This window comes from Saimiri boliviensis, chromosome 7 (assembly GCF_048565385.1).
Source record: "Saimiri boliviensis isolate mSaiBol1 chromosome 7, mSaiBol1.pri, whole genome shotgun sequence".
Taxonomy (NCBI): Eukaryota; Metazoa; Chordata; class Mammalia; order Primates; family Cebidae; genus Saimiri; species Saimiri boliviensis.
The window spans coordinates 66,120,800-66,135,022 of NC_133455.1; the positions used below are offsets into that span (position 1 = coordinate 66,120,800).

Sequence of the window (14,223 nt, forward strand, 5' to 3'; positions counted from 1 at the left end):
TGGGAGGAGGGGAGCTGAAAGAATGGGGAAAATTTGCCTCAGGGAAATAACTTAGATGACAAAGCCAGAAAGAAGCAGCATTGGGGTGGGGTAAAAAAAAAAAAAAAATACAGTAGAGAAGAAAACAGTTGCAGCTTTCAGGTAGCAGGAAGTTTTCTAGTAGTTTTCAAGAAAATCTAGCTGGGCATGAGGCAGGAGAATTGCCTGAACCCGGGAGGCGGAGGTTGCGGTGAGCCGAGATCGCGCCATTGCACTCCAGCCTGGGTAACAAGAGTGAAACTCCGTCTCAAAAAAAAAAAAAAAGAAAGAAAATCTGCTTAGAACCATAAAAACATAATAGCTTAGAATGGAAAAGAAAGAAAAGCAGTAATCGATTCAAGTATGTCAAAGTAGGCTTCCAGCTAGTGGTTCTGGTTCCTACCTGCAACAACCATTGAATCAGGAGAAGGCAGTACGGATCTCTGGATCTTCTTCTCAGGGACCCAGACGAAAGGTCTCTGCTTCAGGGCTCTCTTAATCATGAAAGTCAAATCATTTCAACTTAATCTGTCTCTTGACCTTGTTCTACATCAGATAAGTTCCCCAAGGCATAGCTGCCTCTGCAGATTGGGCGGGAGGCCAAATTGTTCCACTTGAGGGGAAAATGGAAGCACTGGGAAAATAGAAGCACCTGTAAAATCCCCCAGGCACTAAAGTCTTGGAAGGAAAAGGCCTATGTGAGTTTAGGAATTCTTACCCTGGGCAACATAGGGAGACCCCATCTCTACATAAAATTTAACAATTCTCTCTGGGTGTAGTGGAACGTGCCTGTGGTCCCAGCTACGTGAGAGGCTGAAGTGGGAGGATTATTTGAACCCAGGAGGCTGCAGTGAGCTGTGATCACGCCAGAGCACTCCAGTCTCTGCGACAGAACAAGACCCTATCTCAAAAAAGTGGGAGTGTAGGGACAAAGAAATCTGTAACTGTTAATGAGTGTCAGGTTTAGACTATGTCCAAGGTCATGCTGAGGTCTGGAAGCAGTGGGTGGATGAGCAGAAAGAACACTTGGGGGGCCAGGCCGTAGGCAGGTGAAAGATGATTTTATTCAGCAGCAGCTCTCATCAACAGCTTTCTCACACTGTCTGCCCTGCCTCAACTGTCTAGTCCGGCTCCCACACACAGTTGTGCGGCCCCTGCCTTCAGGGTCAGCCACTTAACTCTTTCTCTCTGAGTACGAGCAAGCTGAGCTGTGTCCTGGCTCCCCGCTGTCCATCTGCAAGAAACACACTCCATTTTGCCTTCCTGGTCCCCAATTTACACTTAAGAGTAACTGACAACATTAATTGAATTCTTTTTCTTTTTTCTTTTTTTTTTTTTTGAGACAGTTTCGCTCTATTGCTCAGGTTGGAGTGCAGCGGTGTGATCTCAGCTCACTGCAACCTCTGCCTCCTGGGTTCAGGCGATTCTCCTGTCTCAGCCTCCTCAGTAGCTAGAATTAGCTGGAATTACAGGCAAATGCCACCATGCCCAGCTAATTTGCGTATTTTTAGTAGAAACGAGTTTCCCCACATTGGTCAGGCTGGTCTTGAACTTCTGACCTTGTGATCCACCTGCCTTGGCCTCCCAAAGTGCTGGGATTACAGGCATGAGCCACTGTGCCCGGCCTAACTGAATTCTTATTGTGTATCAAACACCATTATTTAACACTTCATGAGCATTAATCCTCATAGTAGGCTCGCACAGAGATTCACGCCTGCAATCCCAGCAATTTGGAAGGCCAAGGCAGTCAGATCACTTGAGGGCAAGAGTTTGAGACCAGCCTGGGCAACATAGGGAGACCATGTCTCTACCAAAAAAACAATCCTCATAATAAACTAATGAGGCAGGAACTATTATTATCTTCATTTTGCAAATTAGGAATCTGAGACTTAGAGAGTTTAATTTGCCTAAAAACACAGCTAGTTAGTGGCAAAGCCAGGCTTTGAACACAATCTCTGAGACCCAGGAGCCAAGACTCAACCACCACACCATATCACCTCCATCTTGTACACCTTAAACAATTCCCTTCCATTCAAAAATTGAGACCGAAAGGATACAAGGTAGTCACAGGAGGACAGAAAACTCCAGGGAGCAGTTTCACTTGACTAGCAAAAGGAAAATGTAAATAGCTGTCTAAGAGGGATTGAAAACCAGGATGTGGGCCACACTAGCTAAGACCAACTGGATCCAACATGGCACTGGATTTAACCCAGGTTCCTCCTAGGACCTCATTATACACTTACTAACATATTAAATCATACACCCCAGCACTATGACAGTTCCTGGAACAACAGAATTTGGTGTAAAAATGGCTGGAACCACCTGACCAACATGGCGAAACCCCATCTCTACTAAAAATACAAAAATTAGCCGGGCATGGTGGTGGGTGCCTGTAATCTCAACTACTCGGAGCCTGAGGCGGGATAATCGCTTGAACCCAGGAGGCGGAGTTTGTGGTGAGCCAAGATTGTGCCATTGCACTCCAGCCTAGGTGATAGAGTGAGACTCAGTCTCAAAAAAAAAAAAAAAAAAAGCCTGGCACCACAGTTCCAAGAAATCCTCCCCTTATTTTTTATTTATTTATTTAAGAGACAGGGTTTCTCCATGTTGGTCAAGCTGGTTACGAACTCCCAACCTCAGGTGATCCACCCACCTCGGCCTCCCAAAGTACTGGGATTACAGGCGTGAGCCACTCCACCCGTCAAAATCTTCCCTTTTTTCCAGGAATCTTCATAAGTACTCCCTCCCTCAGTTAAAGAAACGCATAAAAACAGAAACTCCAGGCTGGGCATGGTGGCTCACACCTGTAATCCCAGCACTTTGGGAGGCTGAGGTAGGTGGATCACCTGAGGTCAGGAGTTCAAGACTAGCTTGAGCCACCGCGCCCGGCCAATAACGATTTTTAAAAAACCCAAAAGTGGCTGGGCGCAGAGGCTCACACCTGTAATCCCAGCACTTTGGGAGGCCGAGGCGGGCGGATCACGAGGTCAAGAGATCGAGCCCAACCTGACCAACATGGGGAAACCCCGTCTCTACTAAAATACAAAAAATAGCTCGGTGTGGTGGCGCATGCCTGTAGTCCCAGCTACTCGGGAGGCTGAGGCAGGAGAATTGCTTGAACCCGGGAGGCAGAGATTGTAGTGAGCCGAGATTGCACCACTGCAGTCCAGCCTGCGACTGGCGACAGAGCAAGACTCTGTATCAAACAAACAAAACGCAAAAGTGGAAAACTGAGGGGGCAGGGGAAGAGACACCTCGGCCAGGGGCAAGAGGAGCGCTGCTCATGGCACCAGGCCTGGCCACGGGGTCCCCCGGTATTGCTATTGCTACTGTTGCTGGGGGGTGGGGGCAGCAACTGTCCTGTGGGAGTCACCGTTCGCCTGGGTCAGGGACCCTCACTTCTTCTGGGGTGCGCTTAGCTTCTGCATGCCCCGGATCTTATCCAGCAGGCCAAAGATGAAGGCCTCTGTGGGTTTGTAACAGTCACCCTGCAGCTCCTTACCCTGGCAGCCCAGGCATCGTCACTCTCCTGTAGAGGAGCTCATTCACGTCAATCTCCAGTTCTAGGATTCTTTTCTTCCTGGCAGTCATAGAGGCGCGTGAGGATCCACTCCTTTATTAGCCTAGCTGCTACAGGATCCTGCTACAGAATCCAATCCTTTATTAGGCTCTTCCATAGCTCCTTGTAGTCAAACTTGACAGTGACCTTCCCTTGGTGCCTGCCTCACTGGGCCCTCATCATCTGCGCGGCTCTGCGGCGAGAGCAGCGTCACGGGCGCCCGCGAGCCACTGTAGGATGTGGGGGCGGGGAGCGGGGGCGGGCCGCGAGCCTCCCGGGGTCTGGCCTGGCAGCGCCCCTCCCTCTTCCCCGCTGATCCGCCTGCCCTTCGTCCCCTGCCTGTCTTTCTTGAGTAGGCCTGCACTCCCCTTTGTTGTTTTTTTTTTGTTTGGTTGGTTTTCTTTTTTTTTTTTTTTTGAGACGGAGTTTCGCTCCTGTTACCCAGGCTGGAGTGCAATGGCGCGATCTTGGCTCACCGCAACCTCCGCCTCCTGGGTTCAGGCAATTCTCCTGCCTCAGCCTCCTCAGTAGCTGGGATTATAGGCACGCGCCACCGTGCCCAGCTAATTTTTTGTATTTTTAGTACAGATGGGGTTTCACCATGTTGATCAGGTTGGTCTCGATCTCCCGACCTTGTGATCCACCCACCTCGGCCTCCCAAAGTGCTGGGATTACAGGCTTGAGCCACCGCGCCCGGCCTTGTTTTGTTTTCTTTGTAATAAATCCACTTTCATTATTTTCTGATTTGTCCTTGAATTCCTTCTGCAATGGTGTCAAGAGCCTTGACACCTGCGGGGTTGAGGCCCCTCTGGTGTTCGGTGACCTCTTCTAACCCACTGGTATCAAAATCTTGCTCAAAGACTATCATTTTCATAAAATCCTGTTAATGTAGATTCACTAAACATTCCACATTAGGGCAAGAGCCAACTCATTTCTTTTCTTTTCTTTTTTGAGACAGGGTCTTGCTCTGTCACCCAGGCTGGAGTACAGTGGGACGATCATGGCTCACTGCAGCCTCAACCTCCCCAGGTTCAGGTGATCTTCCCACTTCAGCCTTGCAAGTGGCTGGGACTACAGGTGCACGCCACAATGCCTGACTAATTTTGCTATTTTTTTTAGAGATGAGGTTTCACCATGTTGCCCAGACTGGGCTCAAGCAGTCTGTCCACCTTGTCTTCCCAAAGTGCTACAATTACAGGCATAAACCACTGTGCCCAGCTAACTCATTTCTGTATAGATGTTAATACATATCTGTATCATGTTTGCTTTTTATTTAAATAGGAGGCTTTTCTTCCACGCCTACCTTCCACCCACTCTCCAAGTATTTTTTTCATGTTTCTGTTCTCTCCAAAACTACATAAAATTAATTCCTCCTAAGCCGGGCGCGGTGGCTCAAGCCTGTAATCCCAGCACTTTGGGAGGCTGAGGCGGGTGGATCACGAGGTCAAGAGATCGAGACCATCCTGGTCAACATGGTGAAACCCCGTCTCTATTAAAAATACAAAAAATTAGCTGGGCATGGTGGCGCGTGCCTGTAATCCCAGCTACTCAGGAGGCTGAGGCGGGAGAATTGCCTGAACCCAGGAGGCAGAGGTTGCGGTGAGCCGAGATCGCGCCATTGCACTCCAGCCTGGGTAACAGGAGCGAAACTCCGTCTCAAAAAAAAAAAAAAAAAAAAAAAAAAAAAAATTAATTCCTCCTACCCTTCCTCTTCTTTACCCAGAAAACTCCTATTACTCTCGAAGGTCCCCTTAAAATACCCGCCTTTGTGATGCATTCCCAGTTTCCTCTAGGCAGCATTCCAGTCCTACAGTCTATATGCCATCCCTTCAAACACTTCTTACTCCACTCAAGCACTTTAACACATTGTGAATATATAGCCATTGAGAAATGTGTTGTTAGGTAATTCATCCTTGTGAAAACCTCAAGGAGTATACTTAAATAAGCCTGGATAGTATAGCCTACTCTACACCTAGGTTCTTTGGCTATTACTCCTACGCTATGAACCTATACATGTTACCCTACCGGAGACTATAGACAACACAATGAGAAGTATTTATGTGGCTAAATATATCTAAACAGAAAAGGTATAATAGGCCAGGCACTGTGGCTCACACCTGTAATCCCAGCATTTTGGGAGGCCACAGCAGGAGGATCACTTGAGCCCAGGAGTTCAAGACTGGCTTGGGTAACAAGGAAAGACACTAGAAAAAATTTAAAAATTTGGCCGGGTGTGGTGGCTCACGCCTGTAATCCCTGCACTTTGGGAGGCGGAGGCAGGAGGATCACCTGAACTCAGGAGTTTGAGACTAGCTTAGCCAACATGATGAAACCCTGTCTCCACTAAAAATACAAAAATTAGCTGGGCACAGTGATAGGTGCCTGTAATCCTGGCTACTCAGGGAGGCTGAGGCAGAAAAATCAGTTAAACCCAGGAGGTTGCAGTGAACTGAGATCACACCACTGCATTCCAGCCTGGGCAACAGAGCGAGACTCTGTCTAAAAATAAAATTAAAAATAGGCCAGGCGCGGTGGCTCACGCCTGTAATCCCAGCACTCTGGGAGACGAAGGCAGGCGGATCATGAGGTCAGGAGTTCAAGACCAGCCTGGCCAACATGGTGAAACCCCATCTCTACTAAAAATTCAAAAGTTAGCTGGGCGTGGTGATGGGTGCCTGCAATGCCAGCTACTCAGGAGACTGAGGCAGAAGAATTACTTGAACCTGAGAGGCAGAGGTTGCAGTTAGCCAAGATTGCACCACTGCACTCCAGGCTGGGTGACAGAGCAAGACTCCGTCTCAAAATAAAAATAAAAATCTCTGGCCGGGCGCGGTGGCTCAAGCCTGTAATCCCAGCATTTTGGGAGGCCGAGGCGGGTGGATCACGAGGTCAAGAGATCGAGACCATCCTGGTCAACATGGTGAAACCCCGTCTCTACTAAAGATACAAAAAAATTAGCTGGGCATGGTGGCACGTGCCTGTAATCCCAGCTACTCAGGAGGCTGAGGCAGGAGAATTGCCTGAACCCAGGAGGCGGAGGTTGCAGTGAGCCGAGATCGCGCCATTGCACTCCAGCCTGGGTAACAAGAGCGAAACTCCATCTCAAAAAAATAAATAAATAAATAAAAATAAATAAATAAATAAAAATAAAAATCTCTAAAATAATAATTTTTTAGCCGGGCGTGGTGGCTCACGCCTGTAATCCCAGCACTTTGGGAGGCCGAGGCAGGTGGATCACGAGGTCAAGAGATGGAGACCATCCTGGTCAACATGGTGAAACCCCGTGTCTACTAAAAATACAAAAAATTAGCTGGGCATGATGGCACGTGCCTGTAATCCCAGCTACTCAGGAGGCTGAGGCAGGAGAATTGCCTGAACCCAGGAGGCGGAGGTTGCAGTGAGCTGAGATTGCGCCATTGCACTCCAGCCTGGGTAACAAGAGCGAAACTCCGTCTCAAAAAAAAAAAAAAAAAAAAAAAAAAGAACAGAAAATATCAGAGAATGTCACAGGCACTAAGATAGGTATTGTGCAACTTTTTTTTTTTGGAGACGGAGTTTTGCTCGTTACCCAGGCTGGAGTGCAATGGCGCGATCTCGGCTCACCGCAACCTCCGCCTCCTGGGTTCAGGCAATTCTCCTGCCTCAGCCTCCTGAGTAGCTGGGATTATAGGCACATGCCACCATGCTCAGCTAATTTTTTTGTATTTTTAGTAGAGACGGGGTTTCACCATGTTGACCAGGATGGTCTCGATCTCTCGACCTCGTGATCCACCTGCCTCGGCCTCCCAAAGTGCTGGGATTACAGGCTTGAGCCACCGCGCCCGGCCGGTATTGTGCAACTTTAAGAGTGTGTGTGTGTGTGTGTGTGTGTTTGTGTGTGTGTGTACGTGTATACTGGGTGGCTGTAAAATATATTTCTTGGCTGGACATGATGGCTCTCACCTATAATCTCAGCACTTTGGGAGGCCAAGGCAGAAGGATCACTTGAGCCCAGGAGTTTAAAACTAGCCAAGGCAGGCCGGGCGCGGTGGCTCAAGCCTGTAATCCCAGCATTTTGGGAGGCCGAGGCGGGTGGATCACGAGGTCAAAAGATCGAGACCATCCTGGTCAACATGGTGAAACCCCGTCTCTACTAATGGTGCAAAAAATTAGCTGAGCATGGTGGCGCGTGCCTGTAATCCCAGCTACTCCGGAGGCTGAGGCAGGAGAATTGCCTGAACCCAGGAGGCGGAGGTTGCGGTGAGCCGAGATCGCGCCATTGCACTCCAGCCTGGGTAACAAGAGCGAAACTCCGTCTCAAAAAAAAAAAAAAAAAACTAGCCAAGGCAACATAGTGAGATCCCATCGCTACAAAAAATAAAAAATTAGGCCAGGACTAGTCAACACTTTGGGAGGCTGAGGTAGGCTGATCACTTGCCCTTAGGAGTTTGAGACCAACTGGGCAACATGGCAAGACCTCATCTCTAAAAAATAATACAATTAGCTGGGCACAGTGGTACATACCTATAGCTCCAGCTACTGGGAGGCTGAGGCAGGATAATCACTTGAGCCTGGGAAGCAGAGGCTGCAATTAGCTGAGATCACACCACTGCACTCCAGCCTGGGCAACGGGAGTGAAATCCTATTTCAAAAAATAGATAGCGGGGAAAATGGTGGCGTTCGCAGGTTGGAGTCTGCCAGTGCAGTACCGGGATGGTCACACTGACTCGCACCTGCACACATGCCAGCACTGCTTGCTCTTTGATGTGTCTCATATGCTGCAGACCAAGATATGTGGTAGTGACCAGGTGAAGCTGATGGAGAGTCTAGTGGTTGGAGACATTGCAGAGCTAAGACCAAACCAGGGGACACTGTCGCTGTTTACCAACGAGGCTGGAGGCATCTTAGATGACTTGATTTTAACCAGTACTTCTGAGGGGCACCTGTATGTGGTATCCAGTGCTGGCTGCTGGGAGAAAGATTTGGCCCTCATGCAGGACAAGGTCAGGGAGCTTCAGAACCAGGGCAGAGATGTGGGCCTGGAGGTGCTAGATAATGCCCTGCTAGCCCTACAAGGCCCCACTGCAGCCCAGGTGCTACAGACCGGCATGGCAGATGACCTAAGGAAACTGCCCTTCATGACCAATGCTGTGACGGAGGTGTTTGGTGTGTCTGGCTGCCGTGTGACCCGCTGTGGCTACACAGGAGAGGACGGTGTGGAGATAGTGCCATCAGCGGGAGCAGTTCAGCTGGCAACAGCTCTTCTGGAAAACCCAGAGGTGAAGCTGGCAGGGTTGGCCGCCAGGGATAGCCTGCACCTGGAGGCAGGCCTCTGCCTGTATGGGAATGACATTGGTGAACACACTATACCTGTGGAGGGCAGCCTCAGTTGGACACTGGGGAAGCGCCACCAAGTTGCTATGGATTTCCCTGGAGCCAAGGTCATTGTTCCCCAGCTGAAGGGCAAGGTATAATGGAGGCGTGTGGGCTTGATGTGTGAGGGGGCCCCGATGCGGGCACATAGTGCCATCCTGAACATGGAGGGTACCATCATTGGTACTGTGACTAGTGGCTGCCCCTCACCCTCTCTGAAGAAGAATGTAGCGATGGGTTACGTGCCCTGTGAGTACAGTCGTCCAGGGACAAAGCTGACGGTAGAGGTGCGGCGAAAGCAGCAGATGTCTGTGGTCAGCAAGATGCCCTTTGTGCCCACGAACTACTATACCCCTGAAAAGGGGGAACCAAACCAAGAAGCTTTGGTTCCTGACTCAGGGTGGGGCTGTCCCCTCCAGGAATCTACAAGGGGTTAGTCAAGAAGCTGAGGCAGAACTCACTAGGGTTGGGCAGCTAAAGTGGAGGCTGATTCTAATTGTCTGGTTGAGGGGCCATACCACCTATTCTTCCCACCTAACTCATGCCACTCCAGCTTCCTTCAGGACCTTGCTTCTGAGTGAAGGACCAGCTCACACAATGTCTTGTTTTAGTCCATGATCCCACTGACCTACTCTTACCTGCTGGAGGGTAATAAGAAGCTTTTTTTTTTTTTTTTTTTTTTAGACGGAGTTTTGCTCTTGTTACCCAGGCTGGAGTGCAATGGTGCAATCTCGGCTCACCACAACCTCCGCCTCCTGGGTTCAGCCAATTCTCCTGCCTCAGCCTCCTGAGTAGCTGGGATTACAGGCACGTGCCACCATGCCCAGCTAATTTTTTTGTATTTTTAGTAGAGATGGAGTTTGACCATGTTGACCAGGACGGTCTCGATCTCTCGACCTCATGATCCACCCGCCTCGGCCTCCCAAAGTGCTGGGATTACAGGCTTGAGCCACCGCGCCCGGCCAGTAGGAAGCTTTGATTCTGCCATCTCCCCCACCCTGCCAGGTGCTGGCTATGGAGCAAAGGCTCACCTCTGTGGGGAGGATAAAACCTTCCCAACCTACCTCACCATGGTTTTTCACATTGCAAAGGGTAGTAACACGGGCAGTGTGGACTTAGGCTACCCTCTCCAGTTTGCTTTCCATAAATGCAAATAGTCCCTACTGCCAGTCAGAAATAATTGCTGACTCATAGTAGGGCTGCTATGCCTGTGTGTAAACTTAGGGATGGCTGAGGGAACACTGATTTACTCTTCCACATTTCCAAGTTGGTCTAGTGTGCTGCCCAGTAGCAAACCATGGCAGGCTTACCACCTGTTCTGAGCTCCAGGGTTGTTGTAGGGCAGGGTGAGCTTCCTCCTGGACTTGCCTTACCCTAGGCTGACCTTTGCCCCAGTATCCATTAATGGACTCCACTGAATCCTGAAAGAAAAATTAAACTTCCTTCTGCACCAGCATGGATGAGAAAAAAAAAAAGAAAGAAAAATTAAACTTCAAAAATATATAGATAGATAGATAGCTTTCAGCATTCGGCTTGGAGGAGGCCAAGGTGCAATTTTCTTCAGTCGTCTCAAATCCAGGTTCATCCAACAGCAGCCGCCTCCACCATGCCACCGAAGGTTGACCCCAACAAGATCAAAGTCATATACCTGAGGTGCACCGGGGGTGAAGTAGGTGCCACTTCTGCGCTGGCCCCCTCGGTCTGTCTCCAAAAAAGTTTGGTGACGACACTGCCAAAGCAATGAGTGACTGGAAGGGCCTGAGGATTACAGTGAAACTTACCATTCAGAACAGACAGGCCCAGATTGAGTGGTGCCTTCTGCCTCCGCCCTGATCCTCAAAGCCCTCAAGGAACCACCAAGTAACAGAAAGAAACAGAAGAACACCAAGAAACAGAAAGAAACAGAAAAACATTAAACATAGTGGGAATATCACTTTTGATGATATTGTCAACATTGCTCAGCAGATGCGGCACTGATCTTTACCCACAGAACTCTCTGGAACCATTAAAGGGATCCTGGGGACTGCCCAGTCTGTGGACTGTAATACTGATGGCCACCACCCTCATGACATCATAGATGACATCAACAGTGGTGCTGTGGGATGCCCAGCTAGTTAAGAAGCACAAAGGAAGATATTTCAATAAAGGATCATTTAACAACTGGTAAAAAATAAAATAAATAAAAAAATTAGGGACGGTGGTTCGAGACTGTAATCCCAGCTATTCAGGAGGCTGAGGCAGAAGAATTCCTTGAATCCAGGAGGTAGAGGTTGCAGTGAGCCGAAATCATGCCACTGCACTCCAGCCTGGGTGACAGAGCAAGACTTCATCTTAAAAAAAAAAAAAAAAAAAATCAGCCAGGAATGGTAGCCTGCTCCTGTACTTACAGCTAATCTGGAAGCTGAGGCAGGAGGACCCCTTCAGCTCAGGTGTTTGAGGCTGCAGTGAGCTGTGACTGCATATTTGACTCCAGCCTGGGTGACAGGGTGAGACCTCATCTCTTTAAAAAAACAAACAAAAATTAGCCAGGCTCCGTGGCTCATACCTGTAATCCCAGCACTTTGGGAAGCTGAGGCAGGAGGATCCCTTGAGCCCAGGAGTTCAAGGTTGCAGTGAGCTATGATCACATCACTGCACTCCAGCCTGGGTGACAGAGTAGGACTGTGTCTCAAAAGAAAAAAAGAGTTACCGTAATAATATATGCCCTGTCTCACATAATTGTGTTAAAATTAAGTGATATGTAAATGCAAGATTATTTTACAAACCATAAAAATGTTCATAAACTATAAAAATGTTCACCTGTATATAACATTAAGTAAACAAGGCCAGGCGTGGCGGCTCATGCCTGTAATCACAGCACTTTGGGAGGCCGAGGCGGGCAGATCACAAGGTCAAGAGATGGAGACCATCCTGGCCAACATGGTGAAACCCTGTCTCTATTAAAGTACGAAAATTAGCTGGGCATGGTGGTGCATACCTGTAGTCCCAGCTACTTGGGAGGCTGAGGCAGAAGAATTGCTTGAACCTGGGAGGTGGAGGTTGCAGTGAGCCGAGATCACGCCACTGCACTCCAGCCTGGCGACAGAGCGAGCCTCTGTCTCAAAAAAAAAAAAAAAAATTAAGTAAACAAGTGCAATTTGGTGTAGTCAAAATTATACAGCCAAATGTGCATTAGGTATGATTTTGTTTTGTTGTGTTTTGTGATTGTCAGTAACAGAAACCCAGTTCAAACTGGTTGTGCCCAAAAGTAGCTGAATAACTCTCATAAACTGGGAAATCCAACAATAAAGCTCACTGTAGGCCAGACTGAAGCTGGGGATCCAGATATCACCAAACCACTGTCCACCTGTCCCTTTCCTTGCCTTCCTCCCTCCCTCCCTCACTTAATCCCTCCCTCACTCACTCACTTCATCCCTCCCTTCCTTCCTTCCTTCTTTCTCCTTTTTTTGTAATACGGACAGGGTCTCATTTTGTTGCCCAGGGTGGTCTCAGATTTCTGGCTTCAAGCAATCCTCCCGCCTCAACCTCCCAAAATGCTGGGATTACAGGCTAGGGCCACTGTGCCAAGCCCTGACTCTTTCTGCTTCTCACTCTCTAGTCTCTGCTTTAGAATCAGTGTGGTTTTGTTCTCAGGCAGGTTTCCCTTCATGATTGAAGAATGATCACCATCTGCACTGGGCTGACTTGATCCTTTTTCCTGTAGTTTCAGCAAAAGTCCCAGGGAGACTTACTCGGGAGGCTGAGGTGGGAGAAACACATGAGCCCAGGAGGCAGAAGTTGAGTAACATTGTGCCACTGCACTCCAGCCAGGGCAACAGATCAAAACTCTGTCTCAAAAAAAAAAAAAAAAAAAAAAAAAAAAAAAACAAAAACCTGAGTGGTGCTCTAGTTTAGACTCCAGAAAGTCTTTCCAGGCTAACAGGGAAAGCTCTGCCTGCTACCTAGCTTGGGTCATGAGCCAGTCCTAAACCAAAAACAGTGGCCATGGAATGCCTGGACACAAGATGATCCTTGGAGGCAGAGGGTGGGGTCAGCCCTGCTTGAGTCACCTGGACTGAAAAAGAGGTTGGTGGGGGAGTCTTTTCAGAGTAGAATGAGAGATTCAGAATAACTGTGCTTTTTTTTTTTTTTTTTTGAGACAGAGTCTCGCTCTGTCGCCCAGGCTGGAGTGCAGTGGCACGGCTGAGGCTCACTGCAACCTCCACCTCCCAGGTTCAAGCGATTCTTCTGCCTCAGTCTCCCAAGTAGCTGGGATTACAGGTACCCACCATCATGCCTGGCTAATTTTTGTATTTTTTAAGTAGAGACAAGGTTTCGACACGTTGGCCAGGCTGGTCTCAAACTCCTGACTTTAGGTGATCTGAAGCTGGGATTACAGGCGTGAGCCACTCTGCCAGGCCTATGACTGCACTTTTTTTTTTTTTGAGACGGAGTTTCGCTCTTGTTACCCAGGCTGGAGTGCAATGGCGCGATCTCGGCTCACCGCAACCTCCGCCTCCTGGGTTCAGGCAATTCTCCTGCCTCAGCCTCCTGAGTAGCTGGGATTATAGGCACGTGCCACCGTGCCCAGCTAATTTTTTGTATTTTTAGTAGAGGCGGGGTTTCACCATGTTGACCAGGTTGGTCTCGATCTCTCGACCTTGTGATCCACCCGCCTCGGCCTCCCAAAGTGCTGGGATTACAGGCTTGAGCCACCGCGCCCGGCCTATGACTGCACTTCTAATGCTGAATAGGGTTAGTCTGGAAAGACTTCTTGGAGTCTGGGACACTACTTATCTTGCTGTTAGTCTCTTCTGTTTAATTTTCTCATATACCAACCAATGTGGTAAGGATACACAACACATATGTTCATTTAATTTAGTTTCATTCATTTAACAAATGCACTATTTGTATAGGATCTACTATGTTCCAGGCACTGATTCTGGGCAGTGGGATATAGCAATTATAAAGACATAAAAAGTTTCTGTTCTCTGAAAACCTATATTCTGTGGGGCAGACAGATAATAACCAGTCAATAAGTATACATCAATAAGTACACATCATTAAATTTTATTCAAAAATAGGCCAGGAGCGGTGGTTCATGCCTGTAATGCCAGCACTTTAGGAGGCCGAGGCGAGCAGATCACGAGGTCAAGAGATCGAGACCATCCTGGCAAACATAGTGAAACCCCATCTCTACTAAAATATAAAAATTAGCTGGGTATGGTGGCGCACATCTCTAGTCCCAGCTACTTGGGAGGCTGAGGCAAGAGAATTGCTTGAACCTGGGAGGCAGAGGTTGCAGTGAGCCGAGA

At 48.6% G+C, this 14,223-nt stretch overlaps 1 protein-coding gene and 2 pseudogenes across 1 annotated transcript in view; 2 read left to right on the top strand and 1 right to left on the bottom strand.

Moving 5' to 3' along the window:
* Positions 1-3,771, bottom strand: part of SLC11A2 (solute carrier family 11 member 2) — a 54,931-nt gene extending 51,160 nt beyond the window's left edge. The window contains exon 1 of the mRNA XM_039472290.2: positions 3,521-3,771. The gene's annotated coding sequence lies outside the window, so the exon portion shown is untranslated. The remainder of the gene's footprint in view (positions 1-3,520) is intronic.
* Positions 3,772-8,226: 4,455 nt separating this feature from the next.
* Positions 8,227-9,366, top strand: LOC101041390 (aminomethyltransferase, mitochondrial pseudogene; annotated as a pseudogene).
* An 860-nt stretch (positions 9,367-10,226) lies between these two features.
* Positions 10,227-11,047, top strand: LOC141585207 (large ribosomal subunit protein uL11-like; annotated as a pseudogene).
* The last annotated feature ends 3,176 nt before the right edge of the window (positions 11,048-14,223 follow it).